Here is a 22,458-nt window from a genome sequence, read left to right as displayed (position 1 = left end):
CTTTAACAAGCCCTCCATTTTTATTTGTTTTATATTTATGTTTTATTAATGCTTAAAAACGACTGAATGAATGAAATAAATTCCATGAGAAATGTATGTTAACCATGAATGTATGCGACACAACCGGTATGCAGTGCGCAAGAAGGAATCGCACATATCCTTGGATTCACTGCCTGCAGTATTTGCACTGCACACATCCAGGGCATCATTCTGATTAGGAATTCATTTTTATGTCTCAAAGGTTTAGAACATGAGCACAGCCTCTAACTGCCCTTTTTTCATTCGCAATCCTCACATGAACACACATCTTAAAAAAAAAAAGAGCTAATATGAGGCAGCAAACAATAATTGTATGGGAATCCTCTAAAAAAAACTCCATAAATAATAATAATAATAATAATGTACCATTTACATAACGTGACTTCGATATTAACCAAGCTACAGTGACATTATTTTAGGAGCTAACAACAAATAGCTACTTTGTGGCATCGTGCCACAATGCCTCGCTCACAACACCGTAAGCCACTATTGAGAGACAACATGAGCTACTGGAGATGTTGCTGCATAGACTGTGAGTTAATGTTAGAAATCATGCCTGTATTTGTATGGTACAGTAAACCTCGGATATATCGGACTCGGATATATCGGAAATTCGCTCACAACGGACAGATAAAAAGAACCAATTTTTCTGTAATGCATTTCCAATAAAAATTAATTGCATATATCGGATTTTTTATAACGGATTTCGCCTATTTCGAACAAAATCTCCAGTCCCGTTCCAATGCATTTCCATTAAATTTCCCTCGCATATGTCGGATGGCCGCATCGTGGCGCTCCGATTCGCCGAATCGTGACAGGCCGCTATACAACGTCATTTGCAGCGTTTCCAGCGTTGCCTGCGCGTCCAGGTACATTGGAAACATAGTCAAGGAAGTGCCTTTTTATAACGGATAAAATCCGATTTATGCATATACCAGATATAAATTCGATATATGCGTAACACGGACACTTTCCGGTATACGCATATAACGGATTTCGCTTATATCGGACAAAACCAGTGGGAACAATTGAATCCGATATATCTGAGGTTTACTGTAGAACGTTTTGGCAGTAAGCAGAAAAGTCAGCTTTGAGATTCCACACAACTGAAAGAGAAAGCAGAGTCAGGGGATACGTACACGGACAGTTCCATCACTATAGCTGAGGTATCTGGATAGGTCAAAATGATCCTCAGTGGAAAAGCTCCAGGGGTGGACAACTTTCCCCTTCCTGAAGCCTCTAGATGTTGAGGGACAGTCTTGGCTGGCAGGTCTCTTTAACATTGCGCGGAAGTCGGAAACAATATGATACAATATAAAAATATAAAATACAATACAATATATAAAAAAGAAGGGTGACCGGAGGGTGTGTTCCAACTTTAGGGGCATCACACTCCTCAGTCTCCATGAGAACGTCTATCCCAGGGTGCTGGAGAAAAGGGTACGACCGTTGGTCGAACCTGGGCTACAAGAGGTTCAATGCGGTTTTTGCCCCAGTCGTGGAACACTGGACCAGCGCTACACCTTTGCGACGGTGCTGGAGGGTGCATGGGAGTTTCCCCAACCGGTCTACGAGCACGTCCCTCATGGCATCCTGTGGTGGTGCGCGACTACGTGCCATTCGGTCCTTGTACGACCGGAGCAGTGTCTTGGTTAGCATTGCCAGTCAAGCACGTTTCCGGTGAACTGATACTGTTAATAATTGTCATGAACAGAAAGCCAAGGCATCGAGGGAGATCAGTTCGGGGCCTTAGGATCTCATCTCTGCTATTTGCAGACGATGTGATCCTGATTGTCTCTTCGGGGTGTGTCTTCCAGCATTTACTGGGACGGTTTGCATCTGAGTGTGCTTCTGGGATGAGACTCAGCGACTCCAAATCAGAGGCCATGGTTCTGTTGGAAAAGGGTGGAGTGCACCCTCTGGGTTGGGAATCAGGTCCTGCCCCAGGTTGAAATTCAAGTATCTTAGGGTCTTGTTCACAAGTGAGGGAAGGTGTGAGCTTGAGATCGATAGGCGGATCGGCACAGCGTCTACTGTGGACCGTCGAGATTAAAAGAGAGCTGAGCCAAAGGCAAAGCTCTCACTTTACCGGTCATTCTATGTTCCCACCCTCACCGATGGTCATGAGCTTTGGGTGGTGACGGAAAGAACGAGATTGTGCATACAAGCGGCTGAAATTAGTTTCTTCTGTAGGGTAGCTGGACTCAACGGTGAAGCTGGAGGAGGTGGCTGGGGACCGGGAAGTCTCAGCTCCCCTACTGAGACTGCTGCCCCCGCGACCTGTACCCAGATAAGCGGTGGAGAATGGAATGGCATGGAGAACAGAGCGATACATGTTCATGGCTCACATAAAAATTGTGGATAGTGCATCTGCAAGCTAGTGACCGCACTTATTAGTAAACTTTATATTCAGGTTTTACTTTTTATGGTCATGTATAATTGCCTTCTCACATTGTCGTTATATAATTCTAGACCTTTGACCTCGGCCTCCTCTTGTGCAAAAGCAACAGCAAACCTGCCCTGCAAGGGGACACTATGCAAATAAACAATGAGTTATGTGCTTGCAATTCATAATCAAATGGCAAAAGTAAAGCTATTCAAAAACAGTAGACATAGTAGGTGAGATGGATAGATAAACGGTTCGATACAGATGTCTCGGTTCAATAGCACTACAATACAGCCTGCAAAACTGCAATTTTCTGTCACAAGTAGGCATCAGCCAGTGTTTGTAAACCAAATGCATAGAGGGCATAAGATTTAATACAAATGATGACCTCCACAGGAGTAAAAAATATATACAAAATAGGTACACAGTCCAACGGAATAACAGGGCCAAGCCGCATAAAAAGGAGAACACAATACCTTGCCAGGTAGACGGTCTAGCAGGGAGAAAAACACACAAAAAAAGAGCTAAAAAACACAAGCAGGTTTTTCAAACTGCAGCCTAAGTCACTGCTGGTGATAGTCAAGCAGGAAAATATACTCACAGTTCGAGGTAATACAACTGACCAGAAAGCTACTCCACATGGAGCAGGTGAAGTCCAAGGAATGATCTGGCAATGCTTCAGTCTGACTGCCGGTCTTAGGCCAGGTAATAATTGATTGCAGGTGTGCACCAGTGACTCCGCCTCTGCAGGACCAGCAACGCACTGCAATAGATAGCAGACAGGTGGCAGCAGAGCAGCAACACGGCACCTGGTATTTTCATCCAGATAAAATAACTTGGCAAGTGAGATGCGTATAATGGACAGTCCTCCTTGCATTTGTAGCTGCTTAGCTCCATGCAATATCTCATTTTCATTGTGTGCACTTTGAAGTCCATTACAGAAATGTGTGGGGTTTTATTTACACTTAATTCTTGCTTTTTTACATGACAAATAAAAAAAAATGTCTTGTTACTTAACTTTTTTTATGTATTGATTTATTTATTTATTATTTATTTATTTATTAATTTATTTATTTATTTATTATTTATTATTATAAATAAAATAAAAATAATTATTTATTATTTTTTATTTTTTAAATATATTGATTTTGATAATTGTGTTTATTTGACAATTGTAATATTTCATAGCAAACTGGAATATAAAAACGTTTGAAATATTATTGAATCTATGGACAGAACTATTCATGAATTATGTGTATTGTATGTATCTGTATTGACAAGGTACTGTTTTTGTTTTGTATACATCTAAGTTGGAACAAATGTTGGCTATTTCAATAAAATACAAGCTGAAAAAGGCTGCACGGCGGTAGAGTGGTTAGCACACAGGCCACACAACCAACCTTGGGACATCTCTGTGTGGAGTTTGCATGTTCTCCCCGTGCATGCGTGGGTTTTCTCCGGGTACTCCGGTTTCCTCCCACATTCCAAAAACATGATAGGTTAATTAGCGACTCCAAATTGTCCATAGGTATGAATGTGAGTGTGAATGGTTGTTTGTCTATATGTGCCCTGTGATTGACTGGCGACCAGTCCAGGGTGTACCCCGCCTCTCGCCCGAAGACGTGAGGAAAAAGCGGTAGAAAATGAATGTATGAATGAATGAATTTTCTGGCAAAACAATGCAATACGATTCACCCTCTTCATGATGCAATAATCATTTAGTTCAAATCAATGCGATCCGATACGGTATGGTGCAATTTCTTGTGATATGATGCAATTCAACATGATGCAAATAAGCAAAGGGAAAAAAATGGAATTCAGTATGGTCCTACAAAAAGGATTTGGCTTTATTCCTTCTAGGCACTTGACAATAAAGTAAACAAAAATGCTGTTTTGTCTTTTTTACTATGCACCACTTCTTGATCATTCTTTTTTCCACCTTAAAACAGTGACGACTTTGTAAAATGTAGCAAAATGTGTGTGAAAGATAAGCGCTCATGAACATACAGTACATATATCTACTATTTAGTCCCTGGTTTACTCAGCTTCACTCCGAGCTTGCTACAAATATTTGGCTGTAAAATGAGAGTTATCAATACCTTTGTAATCTTCAACGGCAGTGTTTCCAGGAGGCTAGTGGCTCCCACCACCACCACCCCTGGTATACACACTAGCAGGTATGACCACCTGCAAACACACTAAAACCAAAAGACAGAATGTGAGTCAAAGCTGCAGCTTTGAATTTAGGCCAGCCAAATAAGTCCAGGTGGTCCAGAGACTTCCCTGAGGACAGAGTGCAACTTGAATGTGGACCAAGGTGAGCAACAATGGCCTCAGGGGCACAATGGAACATTAATTTTTAATGTAAACTAACTCATCTCGATTTGTGGGCAGATGGCGAAGAGCTGTGTGCTTGACTCTACTTGCCGCCTTGTTCAGGCTTATGCTCGGGATATTTGGGTTGTAGCCCTTTTTTTTTAACCATTCATTCCAAGAGGGTTTTTTTCCCCAGTTGCTTTTAGGCAATGAAAACAAACAATAAATGAAGCATTTTCCAAAGGTTGGAATCAACAGTTACTGCAGTGTATCCCAGAAGTTAGAGTTAAAAGAACCTTAAAGAATGGTTTTATTGTGGAATTTGTTTTAGATTTGGCACATCATGCAAACTAATGTAATACAAATGAGTCTGTGTAGTGCCTTTCATGTGCCATTAGCAAGGTCGCTTTGGCAGGCCTAATTAATTGCACACAACAAATTTACAGTCACAAATGTCTGCCTGACCTCGAGTTTGTTTATTTCACCTTATTCTCAAAGAGTCTGTCGGCACAATCGCTTGGCAGCGACACAAGAAGACACCCAAGTACAAGATAAATATATCGTTTAATTCTGGAACATGCGCAATCAGGATCCTTTTTATTAATTTAGGCAATCAATAAATGGAGGCAAAAGTCAAGAACAAGTCACACTGTCATTTTGTTGTTTCAGATTTGTTTTTCTATATAGCTGTCATGGAAGTGTAAAAATCACATAAGACATTCATTCATTCATTTTCTACCGCTTTTTCCTCACGAGGGTCGCGGGGGGTGCTGGAGCCTATCCCAGCTGTCTTCGGGCGAGAGACGGGGTACACCCTGGACTGGTGGCCAGCCAATCACAGGGCACATATAGACAAACAACCATTCACACTCACATTCATACCTATGGATAATTTGGAGTGGCCAATTAACCTAGCATGTTTTTGGAATGTGGGAGGAAACCGGAGTACCCGGAGAAAACCCACACATGCACGAGGAGAACATGCAAACTCCACACAGAGACGGCCGATGGCGGGAACCGAACCCCGGTCTCCTAGCTGTGAGGTCTGCGCGCTAACCACTAGACCGCCGTGCCGCCCCACATAAGACATAAACACTAAATAGTTTGTCTTTTGGCGGGCTGCATGGCGGTCAAGTGGTTAGCGCGCAGACCTCACAGCTAGGAGACCAGGGTTCAATTCCACCCTCGGCCATCTCTGGAGTTTGCATGTTCTCCCCGTGCATGCGTGGGTTTTCTCCGGGTACTCCGGTTTCCTCCCACATTCCAAAAACATGCTAGGTTAATTAGCACTCCAAATTGTGCTAATAGGTATGAATGTGAGTGTGAATGGTTGTTTGTCTGTATGGCGACCAGTCCAGGGTGTACCCCGCCTCTCGCCCGAAGACAGCTGGGATAGGCTCCAGCACCCCCCGCGACCCTCGTGAGGAAAAAGCGGTAGAAAATGAATGAATGAGAGTTTGTCTTTTGCAGCAAAGACATTGTTTGACAACGTTTCATTGTTTACATTTGGAATTGTCACACATCTAAAATATATACCACAATAGGGTATGGCCAAATTTTGATTTCAGACGTGAGGGACAATAGGCTCGGTTTTTGACTCAGTAAGACAGTCATTTGAAACTTCTCAAAATATCCCGAGTGTTGTAGAACTCATGATCTGGGGTGCGTTTTCCTTCAATAGAACAGTGGAGCTCCATGTTGTGCAGGGGCGTCAAACAGCCGCATGTGGAAATGTTGCAGAAGGCCTTTGACTGTGTGGTAATGACCGGGTTCTTCAACAGGACAGCGCTGAAGTTCAAAATGCCCACCTGACAAAAGACACACTTTTGGATCATCCTGTGTGCTCCTGTCATCAAAATCCAACTGACAGCATTTGGAGATGGACGGCAAAAGGGGAGTTCTAGACAGTGGATGCTCTCCGTGGAGCGTTCTTCACCACCTGCAGCAACATTCCCACCAGCCTCCTGGAAACACTGCCATCACCATGCCCGAACCAATTTTTGAGGTGATTAAGAAGAATGGTGTGGCTAATTACCAGTGAGACCTTTTTCGACATTTTATTTGTATTTTGGGAGGTTTCTGGATTTTTTTGACCAGCTGATGAAAAGCCTATTTCAGTTTAATGGTTGTGTTTTTGCAATTCAGTTCTTACTCAAAACATTTTATTGTCTCACTCACAATCCTTCTTTTGGCATTTTGGAGCTCCAAATAGAAATTCCTTAAGATCCAACAGTGCTATTTTTCAACTGGTTTTCAAATTTTGATCAGGGGTGTATAACATAATATTTTTTTTGATACTACAGAGCAGGGGTCGGGAACCTTTTTGGCGAAGAGAGCCAGATATTTTAAAATGTGTATCTGTGAGAGCCATATACTTTTTTTAAACATTAAATGCAATAAAATGTGTGCATTTTTATGTAAGACCAACAGTTTTAGATATAATGGGCTCTAATTACGTAGACCAGGCACACTACCCCACGCCAATGGGGTGTGGCCAGCACACTTTCGTGAGCAGCGCAGTGTCTAATAATAAATCAAATACTTGTTGCCATTAATACAACTTCTGCTGCTGCATAATTTTGCACCATACTCAGTATATTTCATTCTTTTGGCCATCTTTGCCAGAAGGCTTGGTTCTGCAGCTTTAGCTAGGTGACTATTTGACTAAAGGAGAAAAGTTTATATTTACATGTTGACATCTCAATGACCGAGGTAGACTACAGCATTACTCAGTAATAATCAAGTTTTGGTGTTTGACCTGGAAAATATCAGGAAAGATAGATATGGTTGGCCGTATTGCAGCAGAATATAGATGGACGAATTAAAATGCATAAGAAAGTTGTTGATTTTGAATATTAGTAATTTCTGTGATGTTTACTTTAAAATGTTAGCAAAAATAAATTTTTATTGTGGTAAGAAATGCTTGAGAGCCAGATACAGTCATCAAAAGAGCCTTACCTGGCTCCCGAGCCATAGGTTCCCTACCTCTGCTATAGAGGACCAAAACTGCCTTTTGAAAAAGTGCAGAGAACATTTCCCCTGTACCCCAAATTAATCCATGGAACAGGGTATTTTGCCGAGTCTGAAAAAGTGTAAAATCCAATCATTTTAATGTGAAGTCTTAAAATCCAAATCATTTTAAAATCTCATAAAAGGAGATTTTAAACAATATTAACGTTATTTTTACTTTTAAACAAATGCATAAACTTCAGCCACACTTTTAAATGTTTACATTTTTTATGGCGCTGGAACCTAATTACAAAACAGAAGTAAAATACCTGCGGTGCTCTTGTAAAAAAAAATAAAAATCTAATTGATCATGTGAAATGATGCATACAGTGAGAAACTGATTTCATGTGTGTCGCCTTACCCTGATTGTAACTTCTGTATTTATTCTTCTTTTCTTTTTGGGCTTTTAGCATCATCTTGTTAAGGGTGGTCCTTTTTTGGATTAAGTGTTGCAAACAACAAAAACAAAAAGCAAAACCACAACACCCACATAGTAGTTAATCCTTTCATGCTATATGAAGTAAAGCCTCAATGTTTTGCGCAGTTTATGAGCAATACTTTTCTCTAAAATGTTGGTCGATTTTATAATTATACAACTTCAGGGCTGTTCTATTTCAGAGGTTCCACTGATGAAAAAGACTTTTATCCTGTGACAGTAGTACGTAGATGGATATATATACAGCAAGCACTTAAATAAGCCCCTGAGGAAAAAACAGGTATTTCTTATACATACAATACACACAAATACAATTAAATACAATTAATACAATTGCTAATTAATGAAATACAATACAATTAAATTAGGTGGCTTTCAAAACAGTCGATAAACAGTATCGCCACAGAAAGAGAAGGAATTTTCCACCTTTTGTTGTACTCTGGTACAGACTTTTTTCTGCCCTTTTGAACTGCCTTAATGATACCAAGCAGTGGTTGTCTTTGAATATCCTTAAGCTTAATGAGAAAAAAAACAGAAATTCTTGTTTTTGGCTTAGATGGTGTGGACAGCGTACATGGCCCATTGTCTTCACACTGTCAACCATTTGTTAAAAACAGTGGCGTGTTTTTAGATAGGTCTTTTAAATTGTATAAACAAGTGAGTGCTGTGGTTCAATTTTCCTTTTTTCACCTGAGACAGTTGCTGACATCTTTGAGCATGTTGTTCATTTATTCATTTCATGCCGCTTGGACTATTGCAATTGGTTGTGTTGTGGTTTGGACCAATCATGCATACATCGTCTCCAGCTGGTTCAAAATGCAGCTAATGCAAAATACATATGGTCTTCCAAACGGTTCCATGGACCACATAAGAAGAATTGGCGGGCCTGTGGGCCTCAGGTTTGACACGTGCTGGATAGCATCTCACGAAAGTGTATACATATGCAATATGTGTTTTTTTGCTCCAATTCAGTGAATGAATATGCTGGGATTTTTGCGCAAGACTCACTCATGTGGATGTAACACAATGTCAAAAACAAGGCTGACATTTTCTGCTGATGATCATTTCAAAACATGCATTCAACTGCAAAGTCGTTCAAGCTGTTCCTTTTTCTCCCTGCTTGACTAAGGTTTGGAATTCCTGCTGAGGTAATTATGACGGTCATGTGTATACGCCTGGAGCTTTTTTTTTTTTTTAAACTTCTGAATGCCAAGCTTAATTTAAAAGCATGTGCCATTCATCCGTGAACTGTCAAAAAACAAAAACAATGGTACATTTAAAGGAAGTTGTCCTTTCACTTTAAGCGGTGGTGACACTGTTTGCTCTTTGAAGTAATCGTGATAGAAACAGTCCTATTGGGCTACGACTCTGACCTTATCTGTGTGTGTGTGTGTGTGTGTGTGCATGTGTGTGTTTACTCCAAGTTTTACAAAATCTTACCAATATTTTCAGTTAAAAGAATGAACATAACAGTCAGCTTGCAGGGTTTATCAGCTATGAATGGCAGGCAGCTCATGGTGTTCTGAAGCCCATCCAGTTCCCTTCCTTGGGGAACAGTCATGAAGTTTACATAAACAGCAATAATCTGATGATTGACCCTATTCTAGATCAGACCACAGTTCCCAAATGCTGTTCTGATATATTAGATAGACATTTGTAAAGCACTGCAAGTTCTGTCATTGCCATGGCAACCGTGTATCAGCTACTTTGATGGTCTCCAACAAGTGTCGACCAGGGAGCCTCCCCTCTGGGAATATAATGCATCCCTATATATATATATATTAGGGTGCATCAAAAACACAATTATTGAATTTTGATATGGCTGGGTACTACAAGTGTTCCAATATATGTAGAAACAATAAATGTAGAAACAACACATACATCTATATATCTAAGTTGCTGTGTGATGATTTTAGCGTTCTTTGTAAGTCAGATGATTATATCAAATTATTCATTCATTTTCTACCGCACTTAACATATATGTTAACATCTTGTTGACGAATCAGCCAGAACTTCCCCCTCAAGCTGAGTTGCCATTGGCTCAGACTTATGTGTACTGCTTGTACAAAAATGGCTGTACAGTCATCTCTCGTTTATCGTGATTCATTGGTTCCGAGATATAGGATTAAAAGTTAATAAATGGATTACAGTATTTCCGTAGTTAGAGCATAGAAAACCTGGTTCTGACTTTCTAAATATGTTTTTTTAAGATTATGACGCTGTAAATATGAAATAACACCCATATAGTCACCTTTACACTCTTTACGCTGCAGGGACTCAAGACGGCAAACAGCAAACTAGTGAGCTGACCAGTAAGCCTCAAATGTATACTTAAGATGGCAAAAACTTACCACTTCCACACAAAATGTGAGGAGAACCTTTTTCAGTCTATTATGTCAGACATGTCGTGGCTGCCTTTATGATGTGTGAATATCTCAATGTTTTGTGTCCTAGCTGTCACCTCGTGACCAGAATTTCAATATGTTTTGAATAATAATAGATCATAATCTACCGCAAAACACTTATTAATTAATGAATATAACATTGTAAGACAATGCCGACCATTCCCGGGTGTATGCCGCCTCTGGCCCAAAGTCCCCTGTGACCCTAATGAGGATAAGTGGCATGCAAAATGGATGGATGGATAATGTGACATTGATGAGACAATAGCCACTGCAGGAAGAAAAAAAGAAACCACGTAACTCCCGTAATGCTAACGTGTGAGTTTATGTTATGTATTATTTATGTCTAATGTGTATTATTATGCTTTTTTTATGTTTACTATATTGCCTCATCCAAGTGTAAAGGTGACTGTAGGGGTGTTGTTTCATTTCTAGAGGGCTCCAATACTGAAAAAAAGATTGCAGATTATATCCTTGCCATCCATCTCCAAAGATTGTAAACAGGTTTTCGGTTCTACTAAGGTAATATTACATTTATAAATAAGAAATTCTACTTTGTTGAAATTGATAAAGCAAAATGTTATTAGTATTAATGCACTTGTAATCTTGTAAGATTACATTTTTTTGTGTCATTAGATCTTTAGTTTTTGTCTTTTTTCATGCAAGTATTTTTTGTTTTAGATGAACAAATTGCAATAACAACCAATCAGATTTTGACAGTAAAAGCAGCAACTAGTATACAATGAAGATAAACTCAGGCTACATTAATGACACTGGACTTAAGCTGATCCTGAGAGAAGATCAATTTATATTAATGTGGTCTATTCTATTTCCAATATATATTAATGTAGGGAATACATTTCTTCTTGCCATGCAGAGGCATTTTCTCAGCAGTCTTTTAGCATTAACAGGGGCTTGTGTTAATTATTCATCAACCTTGCAGTCATGCAGGATGTGCAACATGCAGACTCTCCATTTTGTTGTTCTCTTTATTCAGGGCATATTTACTATGAAGTATGAGGCGGTTAAAAGGAGATAATTTAAGTAAATAATGGAAATAGATCCTGTTTACTGTAAACCACAAAAGTGGTGCTGCTGTTTCGGCACCAGTAAAATATAAATATAACTATAATTCCTTGTATAAAAAAAAAGGGGGGGTATAGTACTATGTTGTCAATGGCTTAACATTGCATGATTATTTGTAACGTATATGGAATCATGGGAGTCGATGGGAGTCACTGAGCTTATTGTTTGCCTTCCATGTGAGGTTTAATTTGTTAGTTGTTAATTAAATATTTTCATTGTCCTTAATCGAGTTAATCTCTAACTTATACTAATGAAGTCCTATGTGAAAACCCATAAGGTCTACTGCAACATGCTGATAAATAGCAAGAATGTTGGATCCAAATGTATGAAAATGTATAAATGCAAAGTGCTCTCTAACACCGGGGAATTTTTTATGCCTTCTCTGTGAAATCTACAAGTAAGGCTTCATGTGGAAATGAGTGCATCTTGCATAAGACAGCTCTTAAGCAAATAGGAGCCTTAGCTATGCCACCACTGAAGCACATATGAAAGTCCGCCACTTATACCACAAGCTTATTTCCATTGACATATCAGATGAGTGGTTTTCTCGACTGCGAGGAAACACAGCCGGACTGAGGCTGCACATTATAAAACTTGCATACATATACTTCTCAGAATGATGAAAAGCAAATAGGACCACAGCTTGCCAGCAGTCTCTACCATTCTCCACCAACCAACTAAACTGTGGACAACTAGTCTGTGAATGGAAATGAAACTATTCAAACCCACACAATCTTAGCCAACTAGCAGGCACAGCAATGTAAAAAAATCTAATAATTCCAATTGCTAAAATATTTTTTCTTTTCATGGTGACATGTTGCCAGGCAGAAAAAACAATGTCTGTGTTCATTATGCCGTTTTCTTACTATCATGGGCCAAGTGGATGAAAAAAATGACTTTTCTTTTCACACCACGCTATTTGCTCAGCCACTTGTTGCCGGGCATAATTTATAGGGCCACAATTTACCACAATTAAAAATAAAATTGGCATAGGCAATCATTAGTACATTAATATGGGGCCATCATGAGAACACAGCCAGATATACCGGATTTTGAAGACTCCAAGTCGCACTGGCGTATTACTTGCATCAGTTCAAAAAGTGTCACAAAAAGGGACAAAAAAACACTGGATTGTATTAGTTTACAAATATATTTCACAAAATTCCAAACCATGAACAGACATTTAATCTGGAAAGGCAACACAAGGCGACTCTCTGTGACAGGTAACAATCTCAAGTGCTCCTAAGGACTTCCAGACTACTGCTGAACCCCACTTGCGGAGGGAAAGACAGACCAACTGTTTGTACCGGGACACGATAGGAAGGCTGTGACGTCACAGTGAGCCGATGTTACGAAAAACGCTCAGAAACAGAGCGTTCAAGAGCCATCCCAAACATCTCTCAGGGCTCACTTCCAAATATGCAAACCTCATGATCTGAAACTTTGGCATTGTTTAATGCGAGAATAAAAATTCTAACAACATTTATAGGTCAGAAAAGTGGAAAAAGCACAATAGGTCCCCTTTATTGCAGGTCCTTTCTTCCTGCAGCTATCAGACTGTGCACCTCGTACTGCTCACAATAAACTACACCGCTGTGTACGTCTGTGCAATATTTTTTTTTTCATATTCAGTATAGTTATTCCAGACTCCTTTCACTGTGCAATATCTGATCAAGCTCCACATGCAATATATTAGGTTCTAAGTGCAGTATTTTTATAATGCGTCATATTTAACTCACTAGCAAGATATACTATCCTACTAATCCTATCCTACTAATATGGTCATATATTTCATCTCATATTTCATATTATCTTGCAAACTGTAATTGTATATAACCCTGGGTAAAATTGTTAATTTGTTAATACTTGGGTTGTTTATATTGTTTATTTTTATATTGTGTATTTTTAATGCTTAACTCTTGCTGCTGTGCAATGAAAATTTCTCCAAGGAGGGACGAATAAAGGCACATCTTATCTTAACAATTATAAAACTGGTTTCCTACAGGAAATAAGTTTAACCAATGAAAGTAACAAACAAAAGAATTTTTTTCCACAACAAAACATAAATACAGAACTATCTTGTGCAGCTCACTGTGCAAAAGATTGATAATTTACCTTAGTCATTTTGTGGGTCAACTGGTGCGACGTATCAGTCCATATTTACTCTTGACAGGTACTTGTTTTTTTCCATTTGCTGGTCTTTTGCACCTTGACTGTAGTAAATTTATCCAGTTCATCCCTCCTGCTTTAGGCCTTGAATCAGCTACTCACCATTGTTCAATCTCCTGTACTCCTAAGAGACACTTTTTAGATGGATTGGAACTACCAACACTTTTTAGCAACAATGTCAGGAAAGAGGACAAGCAGCCAGCTGTCTTTTACACTTTTCTTGCTAAGGTGGAGCAGACCACTCATGTCGGACCACATTTATACAATCATCACCACATTAAGTCATATATTCAGTGATGTGCAGTGAGGTTCATGGCTGGTGAGTCACCGTCACCTTTTTCTTTTTTAAGGCTCTAATTTTGTGGTGCAGCGCAAGGTGGTACAGGGTGGCGGAGCGTGGCGCAGCCCACGCAGTGGTAATTTGGTCCAGCGCACCACTGTGTGCAGCCAATTTGGTAATTTGGTAGAGTGAGTTGCCTCGAGATTGGCAATGGCGGCGCACCAGGATAGGTTCCACATTTTCAGCTTGGCGCAGTGACAATTTTATGACAAAAGCTCACTAGCTTTTGTCACGGAAGCGCTAGAAACTTGAAGAGAGAGTTTCTGGTGCTCTACTAGAAAAGGTTAATGTAACGCTAAGGAACAGATGGCGTGATGCCTTTAATGTTAATACATGATGCTCATCAAGAAGATAGTCAAAACGTTAAACGTATTAAAAAATTGTTTTCCAATGCTTCTTAGTTACATTAAATATTTTATTATTATTATTAAATTATTATATAAATATTATTATATTAAATTATTATATAATTTATTTTATTAAATGAATCATTATATAATTTATCTATTTTATGAACTGAAAAATATTTGTGGTCTTACCTTTGATTTGTATATGAAGTGTGTCCAATCCATCCCACTCCAGGAAAAGGACTGATACTTTGTTGTAAAAGTCTGATCACCTTCCGGTTAGCTTGTATATGTAATCGTCAATCTTGGAAGTCAAGTTCATTCATTCATTCGACAGCTGCTGTCAAAAAACATAAAACTTTTTTTTCTTCTCTATGGATGAACAGCAGTGACAAGCAACTGCAGTGACAAGCATCTTTCAGTTTACACATGGCCACTCCATTTTGGCATGTCTTCATCCAGGTGCTCAATTGGACGTTCCTTCTCCTGTCAAGTTGTTGGCGGCAATGAATCTTCCAGCTGCTTTGGGAACTGCCAATAAAGAAAAAAGAAGCCAACAATAAATGCAAACTAAAAGAAGAAATGGGCATACTGTGTGTCTAATTATAACATTATTGCAGATAAAAGGGAGCAGTGGAGTATAATATTGTGTTACAAGGCAGTCTCCCACAATAATTCAATTTAGCTTGCTTACATTGTTAGTAAAACACCTAATGACACACAAATGACAATTTAGACCACTCAACATCAATAGTCTAATAACGAAACTTGTCAACCACAAATAAACTGTACTCAAAATAAAAGATGATGGGGCTGAATGAAAAAGGAAAATAGGACTGTGATATGTGATGTACCAGAATCAAATAACATGGAAATAAGATTTATTTCAGATGGGCTTCAAAACCGCAATTCAAACAGCAGTAAGTAGCACAGTAGATTGTTTGATGGGGGCACTTACCGGGGATGGATAACCAACTCATGAGCCACAATAGGTCCCCTGGTTGCAATACATTATGAGTGGCGACTAGGAATTGTGATGCTATTTTACAGGAAACGAATGCAACCCAACATGCGGTACCTCCTCGTGATTTTTTACAGTGTGGCAGAATGTTAAAATCTCCCAGCACAAATACAAATGTGTTTAATGATCATCTACAGTAAATGAGGTAGAACCAGTTTCATTAAATGTGGTTGATATTTTGATAAAGGATCCCACTGAAGCTAAAATGTTGGTTTTTTTTTTAGATTTTACTATTGATTTTCTATCGATATGTTCATCCATGTTTCCACTTATCTGGGTCTGGGTTGTGGGGACAGCATTCTCAGTACTTCCTGGTCTCAGTTCTCCTGGGGGGGACACGGAGGTGTTCCAAGCTAACCTAATGAGGATTAAGCGGCATCGAAAATAAATGGATGGATGTCTGTTTTCCTTACATCTATTTTGTTTGTTTGCTTATGTGATTCATGGGTCTTTTTAATAAACAATTCAATTATATGTCTTTCTTTCTTTCATATTCATTCATTCATTTTCTACCGCTTTTCCTCACAAGGGTTGCGGGGGGTGCTGGAGCCTATCCCAGCTGTCTTTGGGCGTGAGGCGGGGTACACCCTGGACTGGTCCATTCACAGTCACATTCATACCTATGGACAATTTGGAGTCGCCAATTATGTATGTATATATATATATATAAAACACCTCATTACTACACATGTCTGAAAAGGAGCAGGAAGAAGCAAAGCTTACTAGATTAGATTAGATTCACCTTTATTGTTATTGCTCATGTCACTGGCACAGGGCAACAAAATGCAGTTAGCATCCGACCAGAAGTGCAAATTTATAAGTACCTTAGTAGTAAGTAAATGTAGAAAAAAAATGGACAGATCTATGTAAAAAAAACTATAACAGGCTATGACTATAATACAGTGAGGATATGTACAGGGATATAAATGACTATAATATGGCTATTGTAGATTATACAGATTATAAACAGTATGGATGTGACAATACATAATAACAGTAATATGTACAGTATTGCAATGAAGTGACTAGAGTATGGCTATTGCAGATTACAGTGCATCCGGAAAGTATTCACAGCGCTTCACTTTTTCCACATTTTGTCATGTTACAGCTTCATTCCAAACTGAATTAAATTAATCTCTTACCTCAAAATTCTACACAAAATACTCCATTATGACAATGTGAAAAAGTTTGTTTTTGACTTTTTTTGAATTTATTAAAAATAGAAAACAAAAAAAGCCCATTTACATAAGTATTCACAGCCTTTGCTTAATACTTTGTTGATCCACCTTTGGCAGCAATTACAGCCTCAAGTCTTTTTGAATATGATCCCACAAGTTTAGCACACCTATCTTTAGGCAGTTTTGCCCATTCTTCTTTGCAATAAGTCTCAAGCTCCATCAGGTTGGATGGGAGACGTCTGTGCACAGCCATTTTCAGATCTCTCCAGAGATGTTCGATCGGATTCAAGTCTGGAATCTGGCTGGGCCACTCCAGGACATTCACGGAGTGATTCTGAAGCCAATCTTTTGAGATCTTGGCTGTGTGCTAATGTCTACTGTCTATATGGTCAAGGTACATGACCAGTCTACTGAGGTCAAGAGCGCTCTGGAGCAGGTTTTCATCCAGGATATCTCTATATATTGCTGCATTCATTTTTCCTTCTATCCTGACTAGTCTGCCAGTTCCTGCTGCTGAAAAACATCCCCACAGCATGATGCTGCCACCACCATGCTTCACTGTAGGGATGGTATTGGCCCGGTGATGAGCAGTGCCTGGTTTCCTCCAAACATGGCGCCTGGCATTCACACCAAAGAGTTCAATCTTTGTCTCATCAGACCAGAGAATTTTGTTTCTCATGGTCTGAGAGTCATTCAGGTGCTTTTTGGCAAATTCCAGATGGGCTGCCATGTTCCTTTTACTAAGGAGTGGCTTTCGTCTGGCCACTCTACCATACAGGCCTGATTGGTGGATTGCTGCAGAGATGGTTGTCCTTCTGGAAGGCTCTCCTCTCTCCACAGAGGAACGCTGGAGCTCTAACAGAGTGACCATCGGGGCCTTGGTCACCTCCCTGACTAAGGCCCTTCTTCCCCGATCGCTCAGTTTAGAAGGCCGGCCAGCTCTAGGAAGAGTCCTGGTGGTTCCAAACGTCTTCCATTTACGAATAATGGAGGCCACTGTGCTCATTGGGACCTTCAAAGCAGCAGAAATGTTTCTGTATCCTTCCCCAGATTTGTGCCTCAAGACAATCCTGTCTCGCAGGTCTACAGACAGTTCTTTTGACTTCATGCTTGGTGTTTGTGCTCTGACATGCACAGTCAACTGTGGGACCTTATATAGACAGTTATTATATTTCCAAATCATGTCCAATCAACTGAATTTACTGCAGGTGGACTCCAATTAAGCTGTAGAAAGATCTCAAGGATGATCAGTGGAAAAAAAGATGCACCTGAGCTCAATTTTGAGCTTCATGGCAAAGGCTGTGAATACTTATGTAAATGTGATTTTTTTGTTTTCTATTTTTAATAAATTCAAAACATGTCAAAAAAACATTTTTTCACATTGTCATAATGGAGTATTTTGTGTAGAATTTTGAGGTAAGAGATTAATTTAATTCAGTTTGGAATGAGGCTGTAACATGACAAAATGTAGAAAAAGTGAAGCGCTGTGAATACTTTCCGGATGCACTGTATATCAATTATAAACAGTATGATCTATGAATGCAACAAGATATTACAGTAATATGTACAATAGTGCAATATGTCCAATAGTGCAATGAAGAGCAGTTACCAATTCAATAAGTGATTTTTTCCACACATATAATCACAAAATATTACATAAGACAAAACAACAAAAGAAGAGTGGGAACATCGGACACCCCAGCAAAACCCCAGGACATTGCTGAAGCACACCACCAACCCTGCCAACCAACCCACCTGGACCCGAACTCCCTACCCCCTGAGTGCACCCACTGAGTGCCCAGCACCCCAGCAGTCCCCGTGCCCTCCAATAAGAAGCCATTTTGGCTGGACCCACAAGTATGAGTGATCCCTGGGCGGGTCTACATTTGGATGGATTCTTTGTTCTGTTATCCAACAGACCTCTTCCTCGTGCCACCGACATGTCACTAGCATGTGGTCAACGTGACACCCGATGTCCAACCATCACTGTACCTCATTATGGCGAGGCCACACGGAATGCATACACACTCATTCCTCGTAGATCATATTGACTAGCACTTTTTATTTACCTTAAACATCATTTGCGCAGTTTTGAAATCAATTACATCATAAAATTTTACAATTTGCGAATTTAAAAAAAGTTAACTTGTTGGTGCTTGGTAAGCAGCTTGATTGGTTATCCTTATTACTCTCTTTTGCATCATGTAAATTGGTTTTGCAATGTTTTGGAGGTGTGTCCCCAGATTTCAATGCCATAAACAATATATGGCTCTATAAAAGTTCGATATAGTAATTGTAGAGAATGTTTGAGGATATACTTTAGTTTATGTAGTATTGCAATTACTTTTGATGTTTTGTTTTTTTATATGATTTATATGTGATTCCCAGCTTAGTTTGTCATCTACAATAATTCTTAAAAATTTGCTTTCCTTTACTCGTTCAATTTCAGTATTCTCTATTTTGATTTGTGTTTGTTTTATTTTTTTATGGTTTCCAAATATAATATATTTGTCACGGTGCGGCTTGAGAGTTTTAAGGTTTGACCCCAGGGTGCAGAGATTAGGACCCAAATGCAGGAAAAAAAATTATTTATTGTCACTATGCAGCAGGATGGCGCAGTAGCAAGGCAAACTCAAACACAAGACATGGCAAAGTCAACACAAGACGATGAACCGACAAACAAAGGGAGCACGCACCTGAACTAAATAGCAATCACAAATTGAAAACAGGTGCGGGAGAAGGTGGAGAGGAACGGAAAACAGAACAGAGCAACAGAGGAAGTGAATGCAAAATAAGGGCACAAACGAGGAACAGAGAAAAAGACGAAAACTAAGAAAGCTGTCACAAGGGGGTGAAACCCGACAATATTTGGTTTTATGTAGGTTTAGTGATAATTTATTTGTGGCGAGCCATCTTTTTATGGTTCCACGCTCCTTCTGCGCTGTATCCAGGAGATGTTTCAGATCCCTACCAGTAGATAAGACATTTGTGTCATCGGCAAACAAAACGAAATGTAACAGCTTAGATCAGGGGTGGGCAAACTTTTTGACTCGCGGGCCGCATTGATATGACAAAATTTACGGGGGGGGGGGCAGACTATATATTTTACACGTAAGAGTCCACCTGGTATTATTGTATCTGTAAAATTGTCATGCAATCTGCTATTATTATTTATTATTTTATATTTATATTTAAATATTTTAAAAATAATAAAATATTATAGTAATTACAATAAAATTTAAATAATAATTATTATATTATTATTATGTAAAATATGCAAAGATAACAATAATATTATATATAATTAATATAATAATTAGCATTAATATAATAATTTTAATAATCATAATAGTTCTAATAATAATTATAATAATCTAGCACATAATAATAATAATAATAATTATTATTATTATTATGTGCTTGTGTCCCTTTTTTCAGGAGCACTTTGTAAACAACAGACCATGTCAAAAAAGGAAATTGATAAAACCATCAAAAGGTTGGCTCAGGCCATGATGCCAGGTTGTATGTTGAGTTTAAATGAAATACTTTGGAAAGATTGGGCGGGCCGTATTCAAACACTTGGCGGGCCGGATGTGGCCCCCGGGCCGTAGTTTGCCCACCCCTGGCTTAGATACATTACAGATGTGATTTATATATATAATAAATAATTTAGGACCCAGCACAGAGCCTTGTGGTACCCCACATGTCACATTCAGTAGATCAGATTTATTATCATTTAGTTGCACATATTGTTGTCTATTATTTAAATAATCTTGTAACCACCTTTGTGCTATACCTCTGATCCCATATCTTCTTTATTCTTCTTTATTAATAAGTTATGGTCAATGGTATCAAATGCTTTTTGGAAGTCCATAAAAATACCTATTGCATATTCCTTATTATCTATTTCTGTCGCTATTTTTTCAAATACGCACCAACATCATCAGCTTTCAACTGGTTTGTCATGTTGTCATGTTATGTCATGTTGTACTTATTTTTTTACACAAAAATCCTTCGTCATTATTATTATTATTATGACTTTATTAATTTGGAAAAAATAAGTCCAAAATGCAAACACTGCAGTCTGCCCAAAGTTTGTCTACCATAAAGTTGTTTTGCGATTTCATTCATTGCACAGAAATGAAAATACCAGCTTTACTTTCACACTCATTACGTGGTCTTGAGTGATAATGTCTGACGAGAGGTAAAGAAAAGATTGTGGGAAAAACACTTCCATCAAAATCTCAGCGCAGTTCAATGATGCTGAATGATCCCTCTCAAGCTCGACCGGATAAAGTCAAACGTCTTGGTCGCGGACATCAATCCTGTTTGTGGCTGTTATGCTGCAGGATGTTTTTTGTTCAACAAAGATGCTTGGAAAAGGCCAAGCTGTTGATCTGCAGCTTGGGGCACAACATCTGTCTAATGCATGAACATGCACATGTAGGACGGATGCGTGCCATTCATCAACATTTCTGTTGAACAACAAAATTCTGTATTTTCAATGACAAATGTGGTTTACAAAAACACATGCTACAGAGTAGTCCAATACAGGCATTATGGGATTTCTGCCATCATCAAACAACATTAAAATACAAGGACATTGATGCATCTACATGTCTTGCTTGCAAATATAATGACATTGTCCATTTGCTGCTTGGGCAACCACAAAAAATGATGCATGATACTGCTTGTAAGCAGTCTTGATATGGGTCAGCTGCAACATGGCTGCATGCCCTCAATTGAACTCCTCTCAAGAGGAGCAGGTGGTTTATTCCAGATGTGTGCAGCTGGAACTCATCTTTGCAGAGAAATTGGCCATAGCACCATCTCAGTGGGCAAGTCCCATCAAACCAAATGTGCTCACTTTTTTTCATGACTTGGACCAGACAATAAAGCTCTCGGTTCTTCGTGTTGGATTCTGCAGTCTGTGATGTGGGCAGATCCACATTGCGTATGCTGTATTAGATGTGCATTTGGCGGTTGGGTTTCATAGTTTTCGCTCCAGGGTATGTATGCAAAGTACACAAAGAATACATGATCATAAAAACTCTGTGTGACCAAAATAAAATGCACATTTATATTACCATCATGGCTCATATTAGTTTTTGTTTTTTTCTCTCTGTCCATGGACCACTGGAGCCATAGTGAATTTTTCCTTGAATAATCTTTTGCCTGGTATTTCTAGTAGGGCCGTCAAGAGATTAAAAAAGAGAGCTTAACTATCATCTTTAATTCATTAAAGTAATTCTTAGTAGGCTCTTTTTAAAAACTAACCTCAAATTCCTGAAAAAAAGCCCTCACTTGAAATTATTATCATTAAATTTTACATCAAGATTGATACTATATAACAAAAAAGCCTTAACAAAGTGATATATTCTATTTGACAGGCTTGAACAGATGCCAGTTTAATTCCGCTGTATTTAAGACTAGTCACAAGTGCTGTCTATTTGTTTTCTGTTTTGACCATCAGGGGAAACTCATACTGTTACTAATACAAACGATAATAACAGTTGTCCCTATCACTACATCGCAGTTTGAATATCGCTCCATCGTTCTATCACGGTTTTTCAAATATTAATGAATGAATGATTGCTCTTTTATGGTTGACTACGAAATATTATTAGTCCAAAATATTGACAGTTATTGGAGGTTAATTAGTTAGCTCGTTGAATTGCTACAGTATTGTAAAAGCGGTGGCCAACGTGCACAACCATGTGACGTAAACA

The sequence above is a fragment of the Doryrhamphus excisus genome, linkage group LG20 (assembly GCF_037039965.1).
Source record: "Doryrhamphus excisus strain RoL-2023G ecotype Guam linkage group LG20, RoL_Dexc_Guam_v1.1, whole genome shotgun sequence".
Lineage (NCBI taxonomy): Eukaryota > Metazoa > Chordata > Actinopteri > Syngnathiformes > Syngnathidae > Doryrhamphus > Doryrhamphus excisus.
This window is presented reverse-complemented; position numbering follows the sequence as displayed.